Source organism: Panicum virgatum, chromosome 3K, assembly GCF_016808335.1.
Source record: "Panicum virgatum strain AP13 chromosome 3K, P.virgatum_v5, whole genome shotgun sequence".
Taxonomy (NCBI): Eukaryota; Viridiplantae; Streptophyta; class Magnoliopsida; order Poales; family Poaceae; genus Panicum; species Panicum virgatum.
In genome coordinates this window covers 57,380,729-57,405,614 of record NC_053138.1, presented here as the reverse complement: position 1 = coordinate 57,405,614, position 24,886 = coordinate 57,380,729, and positions in this window count along the sequence as shown.

The following is a 24,886-nucleotide window of genomic DNA, read 5'->3' as shown; positions in this document are numbered from 1 at the left end:
TATTTTGTCCTGGATTTTGGAGCATGTTGTATTTTGGCAGGAAATTGGACATTTTCGGAGATGTTTCGACGAGACCCATGATCATGCAATAACACGAAGGAAGACGAAGGCCAAAGCCCAAGCAAAGGACCAAAGGCCATGACGACTAGAAGCCCGTTCATGCACATCCACCCTCCAATGAAGCCCAAAGGACAAAGCCCACAAGATGAGATCGAGATACTTCGGGGCTAGTAAATAGAGATTTAAGGAAGGATTCTCCGTCCTATCATCTCCCTCGAAGAAATCTCGAAGATAACGATGTCCAACAGGGTGCAATCGTGAAAGGTATAAACTCCAGAAAACTCCAGAAGACTTGGGGAGAAAGGAGGACGCGAGGCGGCGAGAAAATGGGCTAGGTCGGCCGGCCTGGGCCCATTGAGCCGGCCGGCCCAGGCCCTTTCCAGGGAGTCTCGGCCTCCCCTTCGACCTAGGGTTTCCTGAGGCTATTTAAAGACCCCTCGCACAGGCTCACGCGGAGATCATTGGGGAGACGACGTCAAGGAGTAGAATCGAGTTAGACACAAGAGAAAGGCGACATCGGAGGCCTCATCATCCCTCGGCGCCGCTACAAGTTGGAGGACAGCAAGGGGTCCATCCCTTGCCGAAGATTTCGTCACCATGATCGACTACGCTTCGGCTAGCTTCATGGGGTAAAGACCTCGTTTGTTCATGGGGTTGTAAGGAGATCTTGAGTTGTAATTGCCGAATCCTTTATGAGATTGATCTATCACGATTCTTGTTGATGATGCTTTGATGCTTAATATTTCGCGACTTGGCTTTGGGTTTGCTTTGCTCTTGCATGGTTTACTTAGATTACATCAACTATCGTGTTCTTGTTGATTCGTTACCGATTATCCTCGTGTAGTGACAATATGCGGGAGGGAAAGGTTTTGATCTTGGAACACACCTTTGGTAGATTAGATCCGTTCTTCGTTGCTTGGCGATTACATCTCTAGCGATCCTAGACCCTATGCACAAATGCTCTTCATATCTTGTGCACACACCTATCATTGCTCACTAGTCTAGATTGGATTAGATTGGTTAGATTAGATCTATTTCACACTCAATCACTCAATATAGATCTTTTATCAACATCATTAGTGCTTAGTTAAGAATAGTAATACACTTGTTCTGTGGATTGAAAAACCTTGGGGGAATACTCTAAGGGAAAAGCTACACGATCCGTGCGCTTGCGGTACGTAAATTGGCGCTCTAAAGAGCGTCATCAAGCTTTTTTGGCGCCTTTGCCGGGGTACAAGCGATTTTGCTACGTTTAACTTTGTATTAATTTTGTTGGTTACTAACACATAACCTTTTTCCTAGAAAATTTTTGTTTTTTTTGTTTTGATTGTCTAGATGGCCCATCTCATTCAACACGTGGAGGAAGGAGAAAAATCACTAAGGGATTATGCAAGACCGCGATCGGAGGACTTCGACATGCAAAAATCAGATTCGGTGTTGCGAGCCACCGAGTACGAGATCAAGCCTCAAATCATCAAGATGGCGGCGGCAAACCACTTTAGAGGAGATGAGATGGATAACCCATATAGGCATATCAAGTGGTTCACAATGCTATGCAACACGGTACAACAAGACGGAGTTCCGCTACCTTGGTTTAGATGGAATCTTTTCCCATACTCACTTGCGGAAGAAGCGAGAAGATGGTTTGCACTTGCATCCTTCGAGGTAAAAGGAAATTGGGATGACTTGATGAAGAAATTTTGCGAGCGGTTCTTTCCGTTAAGCAAGGTTCAACATATTTGGAAGCAAGTGATCAACTTCGCGCAAGGAGAAGAAGAAGGGATAGATCAAGCATGGGATAGATTCAATGGATTGATTGAATAAGGACCGAAGCTCGGATTTTCTGGTGATGTACTCTTGTATACCTTTTACTTTTCCCTAACCCCCGAATGCATGCAGTTTGTTCAAATGTGTGCAGGAGGAGATCTCATGGAGAAAACACTCACAGAAGCCGCCCAACTCCTACAAAAAATCAGCAAGGGTGCGGCCATGCGAAGAGATTGGGAAAAACGATGTTCGGCAAGCTCCGAGGAATAATCTCAAGTGCGGGTGCTTGCTGGAATTTTCAGAAAAGAGATATCAGAAGTGAGGGAAGAACAACCGAAGCATGGGAAAGTCATAGAGAAAAACCACGATGAAGGAGCATCGATCCGGAGTGCAACGAAAGACGACTCGAAAAAGAAAGGAAAAACCTTGGGCACCGCCAAATCGCTAAGGGAATTCGAGCAAATGGATTGGATACCAATTGATTTTGGAAGATTGTTCGACAAAGCAAGACCGCATCCAAATCAGCGAGGAATGGCGAAGGTGATAGCGGAAGACTTTCCGCCGGATAACCACACGAGATATACATTTGGCAAGGAATCGGCCGGTGATATTATTCGGAAACTTTTTGAAGAAAAAGAGGAAGAGATTGACTTGGACGAAGTGCTGGAGGTCAAAAGGATCATGGGAGTGAAATCGGAATCAACACCCTATGCGCACATAGCCCAAGTATATGCAATTGGAAGCGATCAAGGCGAAGATAATCCATCACCCACACCTCGTGTTGATTGCAAGATAGACGGAGTAAAATATTGCAATGTTTTATGTGACGTCGGCGCCCATGTTAGTGTGATGAGTTCCAAGGTTTATGCTATGCTTTTTGACGAAACACCGAACCTAGATGCTACAATCATTAAATTGGTCATGGGTGATGGTAGATTAATCAAACCGCTAGGAGTGCTTAGAAATCTAAATGTTGCCATAGCGGGTAAAGATATTCCTACCGACTTTTTTGTGATTAATGCTAGTGATGATGAACATGAAAGCAAAATTCTTGGAAAACCCTTTCTCAAATTAGTAAATGCTATTCTAGATGTTGGGAAAGGGATTGTCACTTTTGATATAGATGGAGAGAAGCACACTTTCAAATTTCATTCAAAACTGTCTCGTGCTTTACCTCTACCTCTTGATAACGAAGGGGTAGAGAGCATTCGTTTCATTGATTCTTTCAGGGATCGTCTCCAACGCGCTTTGGAGAATGGGGACGCTCAAGATGATCAAGATGGAGAACTAGTGGAAACAATGGAAGAGTTGAAGCCGCAACACGGGAATTTGGAGGAAGAAAAATTTGAAGATATTGGAGAATTAGATCAAGAAGAGGATGGTGCGCCCGATGTTGAGATGAAGCCGCTCCCCCAAGGGATTGAAATATGAATTTTTGGGAGATGGCAAGACTTTTCCGGTGATTGTTAGCGACGAATTGAGCCCGGAAGAGACAGAGAAGTTGCTGAATTTATTAAAGAAGCACAAAAAGGTGATTGGCTACTCGATTAATGACTTGAAAGGTATTAGCCCCGCTTTTTGCACACATCGTATACAACTCGAGGAGCAATACAAGTCGGTCGTAGAGCATCAAAGAAGGTTGAGCCATGCTATGCGTGATGTGGTGAAGAAGGAGGTTATCAAATTGTTGAATGCCGGAATAATATACCCCGTGCCACATGGTGAATGGGTAAGCCCCGTGCATTGCGTTCCGAAGAAAGGAGGACTCACGGTTGTGAAAAATGAGAAGGAGCAATTGATACCGCAAAGAACCATCACGGGATGGAGGATGTGCATCGATTATAGAAAATTGAATAAGGCAACGAGGAAGGATCATTTCCCACTACCATTCATTGACGAGATGCTAGAAAGGTTGGCAAAGCATTCACACTTTTGTTACCTTGATGGATACTCGGGATTCTTCCAAATACCTATTCATCCGGATGATCAACATAAGACCACATTTACTTGCCCGTATGGAACTTTTGCATATCAGAGGATGCCTTTTGGATTGTGCAATGCGCCCGCTTCTTTTCAAAGGTGCATGATGGCTATATTTTCAGATTTCATAGAAGAGATTATGGAGGTATTCATGGATGATTTCTCGGTGCATGGTACTAGGTTTGAAAATTGCTTGGCAAATTTGGAGAAAGTTCTTAAAAGATGTGGAGAGGTTGATCTTGTGCTTAACTGGGAGAAGTGTCATTTCATGGTGAAAGAAGGAATTGTTCTCGGTCATGTTATCTCCAAGAGAGGGATAGAGGTGGACAAAGCAAAGATAGAAACCGTGGGGAAATTGCCACCACCCACGGACATCAAATCTTTGAGGAGCTTCCTCGGTCATGCCGGATTCTATAGGAGGTTCATAAAGGATTTTTCAAAAATCACCAAGCCATTGACACAACTTCTCCAAAAAGATGTGGAATACACCTTCGATAGTGATTGTCTTCACGCCTTTCGAACACTCAAGCAATCTCTCATAAGTGCTCCTATCATGCAACCTCCGGATTGGAATCTACCTTTTGAAATCATGTGTGATGCAAGCGACTATGCCGTAGGAGCCGTTCTTGGACAAAGGAATGAGGGGAAGGTAAATGCTATCTACTACGCAAGCAAGACTCTCAATGAAGCCCAAGTTAATTATGCAACAACGGAGAAAGAATTGCTTGCCGTGGTATTCGCCTTCGAAAAATTCAGATCATACATAGTAAATTCAAAGGTGATAGTTTATACCAACCATGCGGCAATCAAGTATCTCTTGTCCAAGAAAGATGCTAAGCCACGCTTGATTCGATGGATTCTATTGCTACAAGAATTCGATGTGGAGATAAGGGACAAGAAAGGGGCCGAGAATGTTGTGGCCGACCACCTATCGAGGATGAACCATGGAGATGATGGAAAAGAACCTATCGAGGACCAAATGAGAGATGATCACCTATATAGAATTCTCGACCAAGATAGTTGGATGAATGATATAATAAGGGAAATAAAAGGGATGCCCTTAGATCACTTGGAAAAGAATGAAAAGAAAAGAGTGATCGCGGAAAGAAGAAAATACTATTGGGATCCACCACACTTATATAGATATGGAGAAGATGGAGTCCTAAGAAGATGCATACCGAGGGAGGAACATGAAGAAGTTCTAAGAAAGTGTCACTCATCGGGATATGGAGGACATTATGGGCACTTTAGAACTCAAGCTAAGGTATGGGCTAGTGGATTCTATTGGCCCGAGATGCATGAAGACGCGAAAAGATTTGTTTCGACTTGTCCGGAATGCCAAAGGACGGGGAATATCTCGCAAAGCAATGCCATGCCATTGAACTACAACTTGCAAATAGATCTATTTGATGTCTGGGGAATCGATTTCAAGGGACCATTCGTGAACTCACATGGGTTTGAGCATATATTGGTGATGGTGGACTATGTTTCAAAGTGGGTTGAAGCTATGCCATGTCAGAAAGCATCAACAGAGGAGTCCATACACATGATTAAATCAGTTATCTTCCCTCGATATGGCGTCCTGAGAATCTTGATAAGCGATGGAGGAACACACTTCACGGGCAAAGACTTTGGTAAATGCTTGAAGAAATTGGGAATTCAACATAGAGTGTCCACGGCTTATCACCCCCAAACAAACGGACAAGCGGAAACTTCGAACAAGCAATTGAAGGACATTTTTAAAGAAGACCGTGATAAAAGGAGGAAAAGATTGGTCGAAGAGACTAGATGATGCACTATGGGCATATCGTACGACACACAAAACCCCGATTGGTATGACTACTTATCAATTTGTTTATGGAAAAACATGCCACTTGCCGGTTGAGCTAGAACATAAGGCGTATTGGGCGATGAAGGAGATGAACTTTGATGCGGAAGCCGCTGGAATTAAAAGGAGAATCCAAATAAGCGAATTGGAGGAGTTAAGATTGAAAGCGTACAATAGTGCAACAATTTACAAAGAAAGGATGAAGAGATGGTACGACAAGCGATTACAAAACAAGGAATTCAAAGAAGGAGACAAGGTCCTACTCTACAATTCAAGATTCAAACTCTTTGGCAAAGGAAAATTGCAAAGCAAATGGGATGGACCATACGTCGTACAATCGGTTTCACCCACGGGAGCGGTGACAATCATGGATGTGAAAGGCGACCAATATGTGGTGAACGGACAATGACTAAAGGTATTCTTGGAGCCCGACGTCGTGCCCCTTAATTACATCGACATATATACCATGGATGAGGAACCGGAACGTCAAGCCTAACGACGTTAAGCAAGGTAAGTTTGTAAATATTCTTTTTTAAATTTTATTTTCGTAGTTTTATTTTTATTCTGGACGAACTTTAAGTAAAACATAGGCTCATAATTTGTTGATGGGCACCTCGGAAAAAGTTGGAGTCCAGGGGGCCGAAAAACCCCCTGGGCCGGCCGGCCCAACACCCCTAGGCCGGCCGGCCTGAGCCTCCTCGTGCGCGTTTCGGTCTCGATTTTTGGTAGGTACGAGATAAGGAAATTTTAAACCCGTGTCTTATAGATTTCGCGTGCCAAATACGTAGAGATATTGGACTTCTCGTCCAAGTCTTTTCAGGTCTTAAATAGAGGCGCAGTTTAGATCTATTCTCTCATACTTTTCAATCTACACCACCACCTCGTGAGAGACATCAACAATGGCCGTTCCAGCGAGTGCAAGAGCCATGATTGTAGCAATGGAGATCAAGGAGAGGGGCATGGCACCCGACACCCCCACGCCAAACCAGCAAATGCCTAGCCCCATCTCGGCAACCACTGCGCCGGCCCTCCTTGTCGAAGCAAAGCGATGTGAAGCGAAGGCCCCTTCGAAGAAATTTAACACCCAAGCACGGATGAGCGTCGGAGGGAAGGGCCTTCTGTGGTGCAAGAAGAAGCTAGCTCAAGCCTAAAGGGAGGTCGTCGTCATCAGCGATGAAAACGACGGCGAGAAGCGACAAGACAAAGAGCCACCCGCACCTAGGCGTTCCTTGCGCCTTCTCGGAGTTAAAAGGAAAAACTACATCGAGCACACCCCGGAGCCGAAGGACTATGCGGGGGACAGCGATTGGGAGACCTACATGAGCTCCGGTTCTTGGGGCGCCACCGGTCGTGACTACGATGATGATTGGCCGGGGTGGGCCGAAGAGGAGAGAAGGGAGGAAGACGACCCCTCCGGAGGTGACAGCGGCAAGGAGAATAAGAAGGACGATGACGAGCCCGAGGATGACGACCCCAACTGCGGAGGCCATCACTTCGGGTGCTGTTTCAAGTGCCGCAATGAAATCGTGGATCTCCACACCACCATTGATAGGTGTCACGATCGAATCGTGGCAATGGATCGAAGGATGGACGACATCGAGCGCTTGGTCGAAGGAGATTACAACTTCCTTCTCCGCAACATAAGGAGGGCGCCCTAGATGCAATTACCCTAGCTGCTGTTGAGAACACCGACGAGCGTCACACCCGTCTTTTATATCATTGCGACGAGGACGCCGCATAATCTAAGCATGGGGGGAGAGGTGTGACGGCTCGTAGATTGAATTTTGTTAGTCTTTGTTTAGTCAAAAGTTCGTCGTGTGCATGTCTTTAATTTCGTTTGTGTGAGAGTCATAGTCTAGCGTTGTGTGCTTTATTTTTCGCATGTGTGAGAGTGAGTCTTAAATTAGTGTTGAGTCATGAAAACAAAATAAAAAGAGTCTTTGTTTTTTGTTGGATCGTGCAATTTTATTTATGCATTCAGTTTTACTTTATTTTCTTTAAAGCAATTGTTCACGAGCGTTGTCATGAAAATTAATTCTTATTTGTGGAGCTTAGTAAATTATTCGTCCATGTTAATACCCACACTTGAGCTTTGATCTAGCGCTTGGTTTTGATTACGCTTGCTAGTAAGGCATGATTTGGAGGACTTTAATTTCATAAAAATAATAAAACCCCTACAAACATAAGGTTGATCAAGTTCTTGGCAAGTTGAGAGTAAAAATCCTATCATCCACAAGCTATATTCATTCCACCATAAGTATTGGATGTACATTGAGTTGAGTTAGGATTTCTTTCTCTTGGGAGTTTTAATTTCGAGCAATGATCATGTCCGTATTTTTCATCTCTGAATTGCTAGCCCCGTCAATATTCGGTAATGAGAATTCCTCATTGGAACAACTCATGAAATCTACCGGATTCCAAAACCCGAACCTGAGATTATCTTGTTTATTATCCTCTTCCTTGACCACAACCCAATTATGAGGATACGTTCTGCGCATGAGTTGTATAAAACATAATTTTGGGATGAAGAAAGGAAGGAGTACTGGAAAGACGGACTGAATCCGACATGGGAAAGCCCCAGGCCAGCCGGCCTACACCCCTTGGGCCGGCCGGCCTAGGCCCCTCTGGCCTCGGCTTGGGCTCCAAAAATTCAGGGAGCCACTTTGGAGATTTGTGTATCTATGTTTTATAGAAAGTGTCCTATGAAAAGGTTCGGAAAAGAGAAGGAAAACTCGGGAGAAAGAAAGAAAAATAATAATAAGAAGAGAAGAAAAGAATAAATGATGGGATTCTATGGTTAGAGAAGTACAAAGAGATATCACCTTGTTGTTTGAACAATATCCTCAATTCCAACCATGTGCAATCCGACAACGAGGACGACGCTTGTGCCTTGAAGTCAATTTTTTGTATGCCTTTGCACATGTCCACCATTCTAAATCTTCTTACCCTTGAACCCCTTACATTATGGAGAAACTCTCATGATCATTGGCTCGGAAGGTAAGCAATCATTAGAAGGTTTTCTTAACTTGATAATATATGTATATGCTTTGCTAGCCTCACCTATAGCCCCACTTTATACTTAAGAGACTTTTGGGAGATGAGAGTTTGCAAATAATAATAGGATAGCCACTTATATCGAGAGACATGAAAGAACTTGTGCAAGAACTTTTGGTCTAATCTTTGTTGCAGGGTATTTTGCTTCTAAAAACTAAAAAAAAGAGAAGAAAGAGAAAAAAACCTCCAAGGATAGCAAGAAAAGCAAGTGTTGTCGATATTCAAGTTGCCGGTTAAAGGTAAGAGTCGTGGAGTAATATTGGATGAGTTTTTAAACGCCCATGATATGATTATCCTCGCTGCTCCTCTGATCTTTGTTTGAAGAAATATTGTTAGACTTGTTTGCATAAATAAATTTTGCAGTTTTAGAACTCTCGAGCAACCCTTGGAAGGACTTGATGATTTGATTTGCTCGAGGACGAGCAAAAGCTAAGCATGGGGGGAATGTTGGCGTTCCTTAAGTACCCATTTTGTTATACAACTAGGAGAGGTTTTGGTAAATTCTTCGGGATGATTCATGTACTAACCCGCCACTTGGCACCCGAACTTGACCGTTTTCGATTTTGTCCTGGATTTTGGAGCATGTTGTATTTTGGCACGAAATTGGACATTTTTGGAGATATTTCGACGAGACCCATGATCATGCAATAACACGAAGGAAGACGAAGGCCAAAGCCCAAGCAAAGGACCAAAGGCCATGACGTCTAGAAGCCCGTTCATGCACATCCACCCTCCAATGAAGCCCAAAGGACAAAGCCCACAAGATGAGATCGAGATACTTCGGGGCTAAGCAAAGTAAATAGAGATTTAAGGAAGGATTCTCCGTCCTATCCTCTCCCTCGAAGAAATCTCGAAGATAACGACGTCCAACGGGGTGCAATCGTGAAAGGTATAAACTCCAGAAGACTCCAGAAGACTTGGGGAGAAAGGAGGACGCGAGGCGGCGAGAAAATGGGCCAGGCCGGCCGGCCTGGGCCCATTGAGCCGGCCGGCCCAGGCCCTTTCCAGGGAGTCTCGGCCTCCCCTTCGACCTAGGGTTTCCTAAGGCTATTTAAAGACCCCTCCCACAGGCTCACGCGGAGATCATTGAGGAGACGACATCAAGGAGCAGAATCGAGTTAGACACAAGAGAAAGGCGACATCGGAGGCCTCATCGTCCCTCGGCGCCGCTGCAAGTTGGAGGATAGCAAGGGGTCCATCCCTTGCCGGAGATTCCGTCACCATGATCGACTACGCTTCGCCTAACTTCATGGGGTAAAGTCCTCGTTTGTTCATGGGGTTGTAAGGAGATCTTGAGTTGTAATTGCCGAATCCTTTATGAGATTGATCTATCACGATTCTTGTTGATGATGCTTTGATGCTTAATAGTTCGCGACTTGGCTTTGGGTTTGCTTTGCTCTTGCATGGTTTACTTAGATTACATCAACTATCGTGTTCTTGTTGATTCGTTACCGATTATCCTCGTGTAGTGACAGTATGCGGGAGGGAAATGTTTTGATCTTGGAACACACCTTCGTGACCATCGGAAGAACCGACGGGTTAGAAGTTGATGGCTTCGGTTCAACCGGTCTCTCTGTGTCCAAATAGTAGCTGTTGGAGATTCTGACATAGTATCTAGGCTTGCGTCATTGCACCGGTGCATGCTCCGAAGGGGCATCGGTTCAACTGGTGCTGAAGAGATTCACTGATCAACTCAGACAAGCTCTCTGGAACATAGTACATCCAATGCACCGATGGTTGTTTCTGAAGCGTCGGATCAACCGGTGCAGAAGGCGAGTTGAGGTCCACCAAACATGCTCTCTAGAACAAAGTACATCTATTACACCGGTGCTTAGCTTGGGACCGTCGGTTCAACCGGTGCTATAGAGTGTGTTGACTTGATTTCTGCTTGACTTGATTCCGGCCGCACAGTGCCATGCAAGCCATGCAAAACCGGACTAGGCCTGGGTGAACGGGTTCGCAAGTTCGAGGGACTAGATGTCTGGTTTCTAAGTTCATGAACCTATTTGACACAGCGCTGCAAGTTCAGGTGCCCACGGTGTATTTTACTTTTGTTACAATGTTATTTAATGTCTGTACGTGTAGGGTGTCGTGATACTCGAGCCAATTGAGTGCATCTGCATCCTGTCCTCCAGATTACTTGCTTATTATGGCCCTGTTTAGTTCCCACCCCGTAAACGCAAAAAAGTGCAAAGGAATCTTGCTAATTTAAAGTACTAAATGAAGTCTATTTACAAAACTTTTTGCATGGTTGGGCTGTAAATTGCGAGACGAATCTAATGAGCCTACTTAATCCATGATTTGCAACAGTGATGCTACAGTAATCATCCGTTAATTATTGATTAATCATGGATTAATTAGCATCGTTAGATTCGTCTCGCGATTTACAACTCATCTGTGCAAAAAATTTTATAAATAGACTTCATTTAGTACTTCAAATTGGCAAGATTCCAACCCAAAATTTTTTTGCAAAAACATGTAAAACGAAGCCTATATAGGCGGGACTCCAAATGCTTGATACTGATCATGAGAAATAAAGAAACGACGCGGATCACCTGCTGTGTTTTGTTACATTTTTTTTGAAAGCGCCAGAGACGGGACTCCACCCACGCGGATCACCTGCTGTGTTTTGTTCCATTTTTTTGAAAGCGCCAGCTCGCCCATGCACAGTCCACACTCCATAACTCTGCACGCCGAATGAACCACACTTACACTGTAACATACTTGCACTTTATATTATATATTACTTATTTATTTATTTGTTTATACCAAATGTAACAATCCAACCCTTTATATTATATATTATTTATGTATTTATACCAAATGTAATAATCCAACCCTGAGCGGACCAAACTGCAACATGCTTGCGCTTTATATTATTATTATATACGAGAAAATTGGTGCGCCGTTGCCGCGCATCCATGACCTTCCATGGACCTGTGGTATTTTAGATAATAGTAAAATGTATGAAAAGCCATTATACTTGTATGCTTTAGTTTGACCATCGTATTTTGAAAAGTGCAAATCGCGGCCACTAAAATCGTTTGACAATATCAATAAGATCATTACCCCTATGTAGCTGTAAGTATTTGGATGATGTGGCGTCCAATGTGGAGTTTTTTTAAAAAAATTGTTGTCTCTCATTTAAGTTGAGCATGCAAAAAGACAAAAAGTAGAGGTTAAACCTATTAATTTTGACTGCCAAGAGATAAAGTGAAGCGATTCATTTTCGAACTACAATTCGAATGAAAATTTTTGGAAACAATAAGGTTCCGAGCTTTAGGAACTTTTTTTTTTGAGACCGAGCTTTAGGAATTAATAAGCTCTTACCTGCATAATTCAAACTTGTGTATGCACAAATTATTGAAGTGCTCTCGAATCGAGCTCAGCATCCTATGGAATTGGAGCATTGGGGCCGATGGCGCAGGTCAAACCAGTATTTGATTTAAATAGCAAGGTCTATTATCAGTTAACATTTACATGCTTTTTGTTTGAGTTTACGTTTGAAATACTCCCTCCATTATACAGATGATAGTCTTATTTAGGACGGACTCGGCGATCAAGATAAATAATGTCACTTATCAACCCACCCGTCATTATTTACCTCATTTAAATCTTCAATCCCTAAACCGTTACCGTGAATTTACTGCTACGCAGGAGCGAAGGGCCAGAGGCAGCGATGCCTCGCTGGTGCAATATTAGCGTATTTGTTTTGTTTCGATCGGTGGCCAGATCTTCCTGTAATTCTCTTTGGTACTGGAACTTCTTTTCTATTGTTTAATCTTAACATGAATGCATGGCTCCGGTGGGCTTCTCCCCCATTTTCTGTTATCTAGAAGCCTCATTGTGGATCCGAAGTATTATGCCCAGACCATTGAACACTGAAGAATGATAAGGGTAGTAGTTAGAATGATAAAGAACACATACTAACAATGAATGGTCAGATAGGAAATACTCAAGCATTATGCATAGTAGGGAAATATTTATTTCACATATATGCATTGTTAGATTATTTATGCATTATTAGTAAATTGATTGTACTGTTTCAAAACAGAAGTCATGCCAATTCCTTAAACATTTGTGTTTGCATAGGATTTTAGAGACTCATTGACCTGTTCTCTGGAAGGTAAGGAAAAGTGTTTGACATGTGAGTTTGATGCGCAACCTATATATGGAGGCCATGCTGTTGGAAGTCTGGAACACATACTATTTTAAAAAAGAAGTTATGGTAAATCCTTAACCATTTGTGTTTGCATAGAATTCCTGAGGCTCACTGACTAGTCCTTTGGAAGGTACGGGACCATAAGGTGTTTGATGAAGGCCTAAGTGCTGGAAGTGTAGAGCATGTCAAGGTCTGAACACATTATGTTACCCGGTAGTTTGATACTCAACCATTTTTATCCTTGCTCGATCCATGTAAATTATGACTCCGAAAGCTACCTTTTCTCCTTCAAGTGACTCAATTTGGTATTGGACAACTTATTTGTATTGTTTACTGTTGAGATGAATGCATTTCGACAAAGTGAAAATAGATAGGGAAAGATTTGTAAAAGGAAAAGCAATGGAAACTTACCAATCACAGATTTAGTTGAGATTTATGAGGAAAACTTCCCAGCGCTTTTGTCACTTGTGAGATACTGAGATTGTTGTGCTAGTTTACTGGAACAAATAATCCTTCATCTACTCGGTACTCCGCACACTTCTGCGTGAAGTGAATCGTTCATTTATAATCGAAAGGTCAAAGTTTAATTTACTGACGTGGCCCAACCTAACAAGCCGGAATGCACCGGCTCTACTCTAGAGTTAAAAAATTATTTATTATTATTTATTGTAACAATCCAACTTTGAGCGGACCACACCTACACCGCAACATGTTTTTATCCTCGCTTCACGTAAAAGGGTTAACTCAATGTTGCAATGCATTCTAGAGTTTTCTATTTAATCGAGCTCATCCCGGGGGCTGCCGAGGGTCACACGGGTGACCCCAACAGACTTGTCACTCACTACAGATTTTATGTTGTTGGGCCTAAACTAGCCCAACAAACTGAACAAATTTATTTTGTTCCAGAACAATTTTTTAATTGTTTTAGCAATACAAAAAATTTGTTCGAAAACAAAAAAATTATTTCGGGACAAAAGGTAGTTATTGGGTCTTGTACGATGGTTTGACTGCCAGTAGTCCGAGCGACTCCTAACATTTGCCGCTCATCCCACTCTCAATTTCTTTTTTTTTTCTTTTTTTGAGAGGGACTCTCAATTTCTTATTTGAAACTATTCTTGAGCTACTATACCTTATGTATGGTACTCCAACTATGGCCCAACCAGCCTTATGTATGGTACTCCAACTATGGCCCAACCAGCCCATGAGCTGGAAGATACACCTTATTTCTTATTGGCCCGATAAGTTACAGATTTTTTTCGTTATTGTCATTTAAAATCATTTCAAGGCCCATTAGCGCAAAAACAGAAGAGACCTAGCAATTTATTGACAAGTGTAAAACAAAAAAGAAGATAAAAAAGGCCTGGCGGGATTTTTTTTTCATACAGCCCATCAAAAATGACTTCGAGCCCTCACACCTATCTATATAGGTAAGTCAAAAGGCAGATCGTTTTCCTTCCAAAAGAAACACAACAACAACAAAAAAAAAAGGGGGGGGGGGGGGGGGGGGGGAGATTTGTTCGTGCCCCCCTCCCTCGTCCCCCACTGTAACCTTTTCTTCTCTCTCACCGTCTCACGTGTGGAGCATCCTCCTCCCCCACCCTAACCTTTTCTTCTTGCTCTAACATGTGGGGCATGGAGCATTCCCTCCCAAAAGTAGGAGAAGGCAACGGATGGAGAGAATGTTGGCACAAAACCACAGCAACATTACCCCAAGCTGCAGTGGTGAGGTAAAATCTTGTTTTCCCTAAGCACCTAGATTGCCATTTGTCCATGGCTTAAATCCACTGAGTTCATGATACACTCACACACACAGTAGAGGACTAAAAGTAGTTTTTTTGTCACCAATAAAAAGCACTATTAATCTGGAGCAGAAGATACAAAATGGTTTAGATAAAATTCTCCGTTGAAACACACAAAAAAGCAAAAGGAGAGACTTCACTACTCCCTCTATTTTTGTTTAGAGTAAATTGCATCCACCATATATACAACAACTTGGCAGGTGGGTGAAAATTGGTCCAAAACTTATAAAGTGCTTAATTTTGTACGATAACTTGACAGGTGGGTGCAGATTGATCCAACAACTTAGAAAATACTTAATTTAGTGCAATAATTTGGTAAATTGGTGCATTCACAGTACAAACATTGCACAACAATATAGTTGCTGACGTCATGTCACAATAAAGAGTATATTTACATCGGAATGTATTATTTGACCATAGATTTTCGTATCGCAATGGACGCCAATAATTTTATTGTCGGAATAAATTAATTATGATATTATTAAAAAATAATATATTATTTAACCACATTTACAATAGTAATAAAGTAGATGAACATTAATAATTCTTAAATTTTATAAATAGAAATTATTGATGGTGATCCGGTTGTTGTTTTTCAACTATGTATACTAATCACCTCAATCTTAAAAAGGAAGAAAAAAATTTCTAGGAAAGAAAGAAGAGAGAGGCAGATTTGCACTCCACGCGCTCCTGGGCCTGGGCCCACCGCCCACACGTAAACCCTAGCACCGTGTTTGGATGGCCCCTGAAAAAAAATTTATGAAAACTTTTCGACCCTTTGATCACTAATTAGGGATATTAAATAAAGTTTAATTACGAAACCACCTTCACAACTACAGTACTGTAGCAGTTGCTCTAGCCAATGAGGCATTTGGCCGTATAACCTGAGGATGATTAGGCGCAGTTACTGTAGCATCACGGTAGCCAATCATGATGGAACTTGGTTCATTAGATTCGTCTCGAAAAATTACACCCATTCATAAAAAAAATTTACAAATAAATTTCGTTTAGTACTTCATGCATCCATTCGTTTTTTTTGAAAGTTTTTTCAGGGTATGAACCAAACACAGCTTGCCCATTGGTCGGGTCAAGTGACGTGTCAGGCCAGACAGACACTCGCGTGATCCTGTCTGTCACACGGCCACACGGGACTGTGCCTAGCTGGTGACGAGATGACGAGACCCGCTCTTGCACACTCTAGTTTCCTGATTGCATTGCTTTCTGGTAGGCTGGTAGCAATTCCCAAGCCCCGATCGACGCGTGGGCAGCTCCCCATTGGTTGGTATTCTGACTGCCTGACTGGACCCGGGTGTGGGGCATGCCGACTAGTGGGGGTTTGCCAAATGCCACTTTGTGTGCAACTACAGTCACATCTCAACCAAACCCGGCCGTATGCATGTCCGTGAGAAAAAAAAAAGGACCAGTGTAGGCTGACTCCGATCAAGCCAGCATTTCCACAAGATACTATCTCCGTTGGGTTTTTTTTTGATAATATATTATCTTCTTTCTCAAACTTTTGATCAGTAATATTTACTTACTCAATTAGCAAAGTAAACTAAAACAAAGTAGCACCAATTCTATCATCAAATATACTTCACCAACTTTACTCATTGATCTTTCTGTCGAACAAAATCAACCGTGACATATATTGAGTTAATTCGTGGACCAAACACTAAACATTGGCTTCTGGTCACTGTGTTCATCGGTCAACTAACGGCTATTGTAATTTTCAAAGCTACTCCTTTCTTCCACTGGCAACATGGCGTATACTCCCTCCGTTCCAAAACGTAGGTTGTTTTGATTTTTCTAGATTTATATGAATCTAGAAAAGTCAAAATGACCTACATTTTGAAACGGATCGGAGGGAGTAGTAGTTTTGCTATGAAAATATCATAAAAAATGTGCAAATCAAAATGTTAGACTTTGAAGATTGTATCAATATGAAAACAATGCTTATTCATTTTTTGAAACGAACAATGCTTATTCATGACTATATATAAATATAAAGAACAGTACGTTCGGGGTCTACATGATGTTGTTAAGACGAACACATTATTGGCTGGTGAACGCCACGTAGCAGGCTGTGATGGAAAAGGATGATTGTCCATGGAGATGCATTTAGACTTGATGTTCTGTTGTTTCGATTATGTACAAATAAACCATCTATGTATGACCCTATACATTCCTTAGGACATGGAGGGTCAAAGGTTAGCCAACGTCGTCTGGTGCAACTGCAAAATAGCCAAGGGTCTGCGTCAAGTCAAATGTAATGTAGACTGTTAAGCCCTCAAGATCATTAATTTGTTCTACCCATCCTGCAAGGTCCTCGGCGCCTAGGTCTCCTAGGCGACTCGGGGTTAGGTCGGCGAATAGGGTTTTCCGTCGTTTCCACGTCCTTTCTCCCTCGTTCCTGATCGGATTTCTTCGCAGAGATCAAATCGTCGAGTACTCGTCCCATTCCACATCTGTGTCCACGTCCAACTCTCCTTTTGGAGCCGAGCCAAGATCTGCTAGCCGCGCTAGTCGTGCTTTTGGTTTGTGTAGATCTGTTTTCTCGCTGGTTGGAGGAGGGAGGCGGAGTGAGGCAAGGGCTGGAGGAGATGGAGGCTGTGGAGGGGATGATGGAACGCATGAAGTTGTCGGCGGCGGAGAATAAAGGAATTAGGGTTGAGGCTTCGGTGGCGAAAGCGGGATCGGTTGATCCACAGGCTGTCGCGAAAGTTCTTGCTGAGAAGTTGGTTAGTGAGGAAGGGTTGAAGCAAACCCTAGGAAGGATCTGGTGCCCGATCAAAGGTGTCCTTTGCAAGGATATGGGCGAAAACCATTTCCTGTTCACCTTTCTGCAGGCGGCGGGGAAGAAGAGGGCGTTGGAGGAGGGCCCTTGGATGTTCGGGAAGGATCTTGTGGTGATGGCAGTTTATGATGCAATGAAAACTATTGAAGAGATGGATTTCTCTTTCATTCCGATCTGGGTCCGGATCATGAAGCTTCCCCTCGGCATGATGACGAGGGCGACATGTGAAGCAATTGGTGATGAAATTGGGACGTTCATGTGCATGGAACTTGATGAAAATGATTCTGCAGTGGGGCGCTTTCTCATGATCAAGGTGAGGTTGGATGTTAGGAAGCCGCTTATGCGGGGTGTGATGGTGTGTGTTGGGGAAGAGGAGAAACCCTTGTGGTGTCCTGTGGAGTACGAGTACCTGCCTGATTTTTGCTACACCTGTGGCATCATTGGTCACACTGATCGCTCTTGCGGGGTGCAAATCCCTAAGGGTGAGGCGCAACAGTTCTCCAGGAAGCTGAGGTGCATCTCGGAAAGAAGGAGAATAGAGGAGGGTTCTGGTGACCGCAACAATGGGGGGCGCTTTGTCCCATCATGGAGGTCTGGTGGAGGGGGACGAGGATCTTCGGGGATGAGGAGCAATTCTGGTCGCTCTGGAAGCGATGCTCCTTCTTGGAGGAAGAGTTCGGGGGTTTTGGCTCTTGATGGAGAAGCTAGCAAAAAGAGAGAGGAGGTGGAAGTAACAAGTCCCCTGAAAATTCAGCATCACAACGCCGCGGCAAATGTTTCCAAGCGTGTGTTGTTTGCAGGTGATGGAGGGGATGGTAAAGGAGGGGAGACAATAAAAAGAGGGGATTTGGAGAAGAGGGCAGAGGAGACTGTTGTGGAGGACGCAGAGGGGCACGTGAACAGGACACAACAAGCCATGCACGTAGATGGGAAGTCCGTGATCCAGGAGGTGGAGAATCTGGAGGGGAGCGGGAATGTGGGTGCAAAAGGTTCCAGATCGGGGACGTTTAAAAGATTGCCTCGTAGTAGTGAGCCGAAGGGGAATGTGGATCGGCCCGCTGTAGGATCAAGAACACCGACTAGAGGGGGTGAATATGCGGTTTAAAATCTAAAACCAACAACACTAGAGAAATTTAATTAGTAACAAAGAAAAGCCCTATGTCATGCTACTATTATCTTTAGTTGGGTTTGCAGCCTAGGGTGACAAGATACAAATCAAGCTCTAGTAAAGTAAATTGCTCAAAGTAAAAACAAGAATTAAAGTGAGCAAGAGAAGTAACCAAGCTTGACACACGAATTTATCCCGTGGTGTCGATGACTTGCCGGTCACCCCTAAAATCTACGTTGAGGTGGATTCCAAGAATCAACCGCTCCTCTATCAAGAACCTCTTGATCTTGAGCCGGCTTGAATCAAGGAACCGCTCCACACCTCGATTCCACTAGAGTTGCTCTTCACCACTCCGGTGAGGTTAGCACAAGACCTCTCACAACCAAAATCGGGACTCCTCAACAATCTCCTTGGAGGAGCTCCACGAAATCCTCTTCTCCAAGCCGTCTAGGAAGCGGCAACTCCCAAGAGTAACAAGTCGATGACGCTTGCTTGAAGTTTTCCTAGTGCCACAAAACTCAAACTCTTGATGCAATGCACTAGGATGCTCTCACACTCTCAAGAATTCAATTTCTAAGCAAGTGTGTGTGAGAGAGGGATGCCTTAGCTCTATAGTATCAAGTATGCAATCCAAATGGCCAAGAGAGGCTCCCAATGGCCGGGCATTGGGTATATATAGACATCTCCTCAAAAACTAGCCGTTACACTCTTTTCTGCGAAGTCGCGGACCGTCCGCGGTTCAAAAACCAGACCGTCCGCCGTTATAAACCAGTGAGTCAGAGTGCATTTAATGCGTGTCAGAACTAGCCGTTACAGCCATGGCGGACTGTCCGCTCCCCAGTGGTGGACTGTCCGCAGTTATGTGTTCCACACCACCAGAGACGAACATCGTCTCTGGTACAACTTTGAAATTAGCTGGCGGACCGTCCGCGCCCAAAGGGACGGACCGTCCGCAGTTCATCCTTGAAAACCATCAGAGATAACAATGTCTCTGGTACAAATTGTCAAATAGCCGGCGGACCGTCCGCCGAACAGATCATCGCCTCAACCAGAGAAAACACCCTCTCTGGTACAATTTGAGTTAGAGCGGCGGACCGTCCGCCCACCTGGGCCGGACTGTCCGCCAGTCACATCTAATTTCCACCAGAGCCAAACATGCTCTCTGGTACGGGTGCGGACCGTCCGCACTCCAGGGAGCGGACTGTCCACGCTTGTGCAGTCAGCTCTCAAACATGATCTTTTTCAAATCTTTTCAAAACGTCGTTAGCCCTCATGCATGCACCCAGACATTTTGAGCAAAATGGCACTAAAGACCCGTCAAGCACGAGTACTCGACCCCTCTTGATAGTACGGCTATCTATCCAACAAATCCGGTCACTTTTCATCCACTAAACACCTTGTGACCGGTAAAATACAAAAAGCCTATTTTATACCTTTGCCTTGAGCCCGAGCTTTTCTCATCATCTCCAAAACTCCACACGTTCACAACCAAATCTCTTTCATCCATGGATTAATCTATACTCATTATCTCGAATGAAATCGTTAATCCACAAACTGTTGTCATTAATTACCAAAACTAAAATTAGGGGCCTAGATGCTTTCAATCTCCCTCTTTTTGGTAATTGATGACAACACTAAATTTTGGAGTGATAAAAGTGTTCAAGTCAACTTTATACACTAGGCATAAGGTGGACTTGGAATTGAACTTTGGAAGAACTTACTCATTTTTCTTGAAAATTTCAGAATATGGTATGAATAAATTCACCAAGTTCGATGAGTAGAGAAAACTTCCCCTTGATATGTGCATATAAATTTGAATGAATACCAAGAGCACATATATATATTTGAAAATTTTGACAGAGTTTCCCCTACAAGTGGAAATCGAGGCATACAAGATACAAGATATATATATATAATATGATATGAATTTTAGCTTGGTTAGCACAACCTCACAACCACAAGATGAACATAAAGTAGATAAGAGTAACACAAACCAACATAGTTCATCACACATTACAAACCAAATGTTCAAATCCAACCACAAGTCACAAACCGAGTTCATGCAAGACACAAATCATAAACATGTAATGCAATAGAGTTCAACACAAATGGAATAAGAGTAGCAAGCGGAAGCCGAAAGCGAATGATCTCCATGTGAAGTCCATGAGCTCCCCCTAGATCCAAGCACTCCAAAGCTCCTTCTCCCCCTTTGGCATCAATTGCCAAGAAGGTCAATCCATCGGCGGTGAAGGAGGTGGTGGTGGGTAGAACGGCTGGTGCGGGTAGAACTCTAGAGGCGGCACTGGAGCCGGGAACACTGAGTAGAAGTGGTCAGAAAACCCGGTGAAGGCTGTGCTGAAAGTATCAAAGCGCTGCTCTAGATGCTGCTGCCTCTGCTCAAGCTGCTCATACTGCTCAGAAGAAGGCAAATCCTCAAAGCGTGAGTCAAGAGCTGCTATGTCTGAGTGTAAACTCTGCTGAACCCCCTACATCTGAGCCATCATGGGCTGGAACATCTGCTGCTGCATGTTCTGAAAGTTGAGGTTCCTCTGACTCTGCATCTGACTAGCCAATCCCGCAATCTGAGAGGACATGCTCTCCTGCATGGATGCAAAGTCAGGGTCAAAGTAGCCAGCTGGAGGAGCCCACTGCTGCTGTACTGGAGGATGTGGTGGTAGCATGGCATGCTGAGCTGCAGCTGCTCCCATGTGAGCATCATCATCACTATCATCAGCACCATCCTGCCCCTGTGCTTCAGCATCCATATCATCTCCAGGGAAAGGAGTCAAAGGCCTCAAAAGAAAAGGATTGTCATTCTTGAATGGCCTAAAAGGAGTGTGCTTGCACTCACAAATGCCTCTAAAAGAGGTCTTGGCCTTGATGATTGACATGATGTATAGAGCAAAGTAAAGGTTTATCTCCATGTTGAGTCTCAGATCTGCTAGCTGATCCATGATGAGTGCAATGACATTAATCCTGTTGCCATTCATTACATGAGAGATAACATTCCAATAATGACCTCTAATTTTGTCTTTGTTGCCACTCTTAGACATGAAAGTGACTCTGGCAATTTTATTTATCACAGCAGGGTGATGCCTCAGGCCCTGAATTCCCCCAAAGCTTCTAGCAATACCAAGATGTGCAGGCTCATAGTACATGGGGTAGTCATTCTCATCTAAAGGGTTTTCTAACACAACATTCATACTTTGCTCACTAGTGATGAAATCATAATCCAACTGATTAGCCTCAGCAAACTGTGCAAATGTAGCATAGTAGGCTCTCTTGCCAGTTGTCCACCAAAATGTTTCCTCAACCATGTTGATCTCTAGGGTGGCATAGAACTGACGTATGACTGTTTCATTCCAATCACACTTATGCTGCAGAAAATTTGCTAACCTCATTTGCTCAAATCTATCCACTAGATCAGACATGACTTGTTGTGATCTCATATAGCCTAGGTCAATGGTCTGATGTTTGAATACATTCTTCTTAACTAGATGACCAAAGTAAGCATCTTTTTGTACCTCAGTTTTGAAGAAGAGGATGTTGATGTCCCGAGGCAAGTTGAACTGATTCACTGCTCTAGCATTGGCATAGCTCTCTGCAGTCCACTGTCGGCTAGGAAGATCTAGCCCCATCAGATCTGTAACATCATCCTCAACTTCCTCAGTCTCTTCCTCTGAAGATTCATCACCAACATCACCCATTGAAGATGCTGCAGCCATCTCACTGAGATTGGGAGCGTAGTTCACATCATCAGAGTCATCACTGTCTCTTTGCCTTTTGGAAGACACAGCCTTCTTGATTTTGGAAGTAGTGGCCTTGAGTGTCTTCCGTGGTGGCCTGAGATCAAGAATTAACCATAAGAACAATTACTAAAGCAATAGAACCAATCCATTATGATATATGTCAATTCAGCAACAAACTGAAAAAATCTGACACTGGCGGACCGTCCGCACTTCTGAACGCGGACCATCCGCGGTTCCCTAAACCACCATCGCGGACTGTCCGCGGTCAGCAGGCGGACCGTCCACGACCCATCTGTTCTGCGCAGGAACACAAGAATCGCCCCCAACTTTGATTCACCCACAATTTGAGTTTTGATTCAAATCCACCAACCGAATTTTAACCATAGCATCTCATCATCACTAGGAACAAGATCCCCCAAGTATTTTCAAGAATCCATGGTCCAAAAATAGATCAGAGAACCTAACCCTAACTCTTTCCAATGAAGAGATCCAAGAACAAGAGTTAGGGATTCGTCAAAATACCGAGAGGACATGATGTAGAATCTTGAGAAGAGTCCGGGGATGTGCTCGGACCGTCCGGGAACCACGCCAAAAAGACCTTGAAGTCTCCCCCACATGCTTGAGAGAGAAAAGGAGAGAGCTATGGAGGGTTGTGTGTTCGGTTTGGTGGGGGGAGAGAAAGCGACATCCAAATATAAGCCAAGTCAGGCCGACCCCACCATTCTGTCCAGGCGGACCGTCCGCGATATCCAGGTGGACCGTCCACCTATGAAATTTTTACACTGACACCCGACTGAAACTGCCTCTGGTAAATTCTTCCCACCACAGGCGGACTGTCCGCAGACCTATGCCGGACCGTCCGCGCCTTGCTCAGTAGCAAATCACCGGTGTATCCGAAGTTTGCCGGATGAACCGATGATAAGTGGACTGTCCGCGGTCCTTTGGCGGACCATCCGCAGTGTAATTTTGCAGTTGAGAACTTCTCTGCAGAGCCTCTAATGAACAAGTCTCATAAATGGCGGACTGTCCGCCTCTTACCCGCGGACCGTCCGCTGTACCAAATTTCAGAAAACCCAGAATTTTGCCAACTTTCTCAATTCCAACTTTAATTTGGGATCATTGCTCATATAAAAATCTCAAATCTTGCATGAAAACCTTCCAAAGACTCATGTGAGCAAGTTACAACAAGAATTTAAAAATAAATCGAGTAAAATCAAGAAAACTCATAAATGGCTCAAAAATGCCTCAAAAATTCAGAAAAATGAAACAAAGAATGCATGAAAGAACCATATGCCACATGTGCTAGTTTTCAAGCCACATTTGAGAAGCCAATGATATTTAACTCATTTCTTAACTTGCAAAACCGAGATTCATCCAATGGCTTGGTAAATATATCGGCTAATTGATCATCCGTGCCAATTCCATCAATCTTGATATCACCTTTGTTTACATGATCTCTAAGAAAATGATGGCGGATATCAATATGCTTGGTTCTTGAATGTTGAACCAGATTAGTAGCAATCTTCACGGCACTTTCATTATCACACAACAAGAGAACTTCATCAAATTTAACACCATAGTTAAGAAGAGTTTGCTTCATCCATAACAATTGTGCACAACAACTTCCGGCCGAAATATATTCCGCTTCGGCGGTTGAAAGAGCCACGGAATTTTGCTTCTTTGATGACCAAGATACAAGAGATCTTCCAAGAAAGTGACAACCACCGGAAGTGCTTTTCCTATCAACCTTGCACCCCGCATAATCCGAATCCGAGAATCCAACCAAATCAAAATGAGCACCCTTGGGATACCATAAGCCAATATTAGGAGTATATTTCAAGTATCTCAAGATCCTTTTGATGGCGGTCAAATGACATTTTCTAGGTGCGGCTTGAAATTGTGCACACATGCAAACACTAAACATGATGTCGGTCCAAGATGCGGTCAAATAAAGCAAACTACCAATCATAGAACGGTAAATCTTTTGGTCAACCGGGTTACCTCCCTCATCTAGGTCCAGATGCCCATTGGCGGCCATAGGAGTCTTGATTGGTTTTGCATCTTCCATACCAAATTTCTTCAAGATATCCTTCACATATTTTGATTGACACACAAAGGTGCCTTCCTTGAGTTGTTTCATTTGAAGTCCAAGAAAGAAACTCAATTCACCAATCATGGACATCTCAAACTCCCTAGACATCATTTCACCAAATTCCTCACAAAAACTTGGGTTAGTTGAACCAAAGATAATATCATCAACATAAATTTGACAAACAAATAAATCCTTACCAATTGCTTTAGTGAACAAGGTAGTGTCAATCTTACCAATTTTGAAGCCCTTAGAGATAAGAAAGTCCCTCAATCTTTCATACCAAGCTCGTGGAGCTTGCTTAAGACGATAAAGAGCTTTAGAGAGCTTGTATACATGATTTGGCTTCTTGGAATCTTCAAAACCGGGAGGTTGCTAAAAAAACAAGTTCACTAATCTTGCCATTCAAGAAAGCACTTTTCACATCTATTTGAAAAAGTTTTATGTTGTGAGAGCAAGCATAAGCTAATAAAATTCTAATAGCTTCTAATCTAGC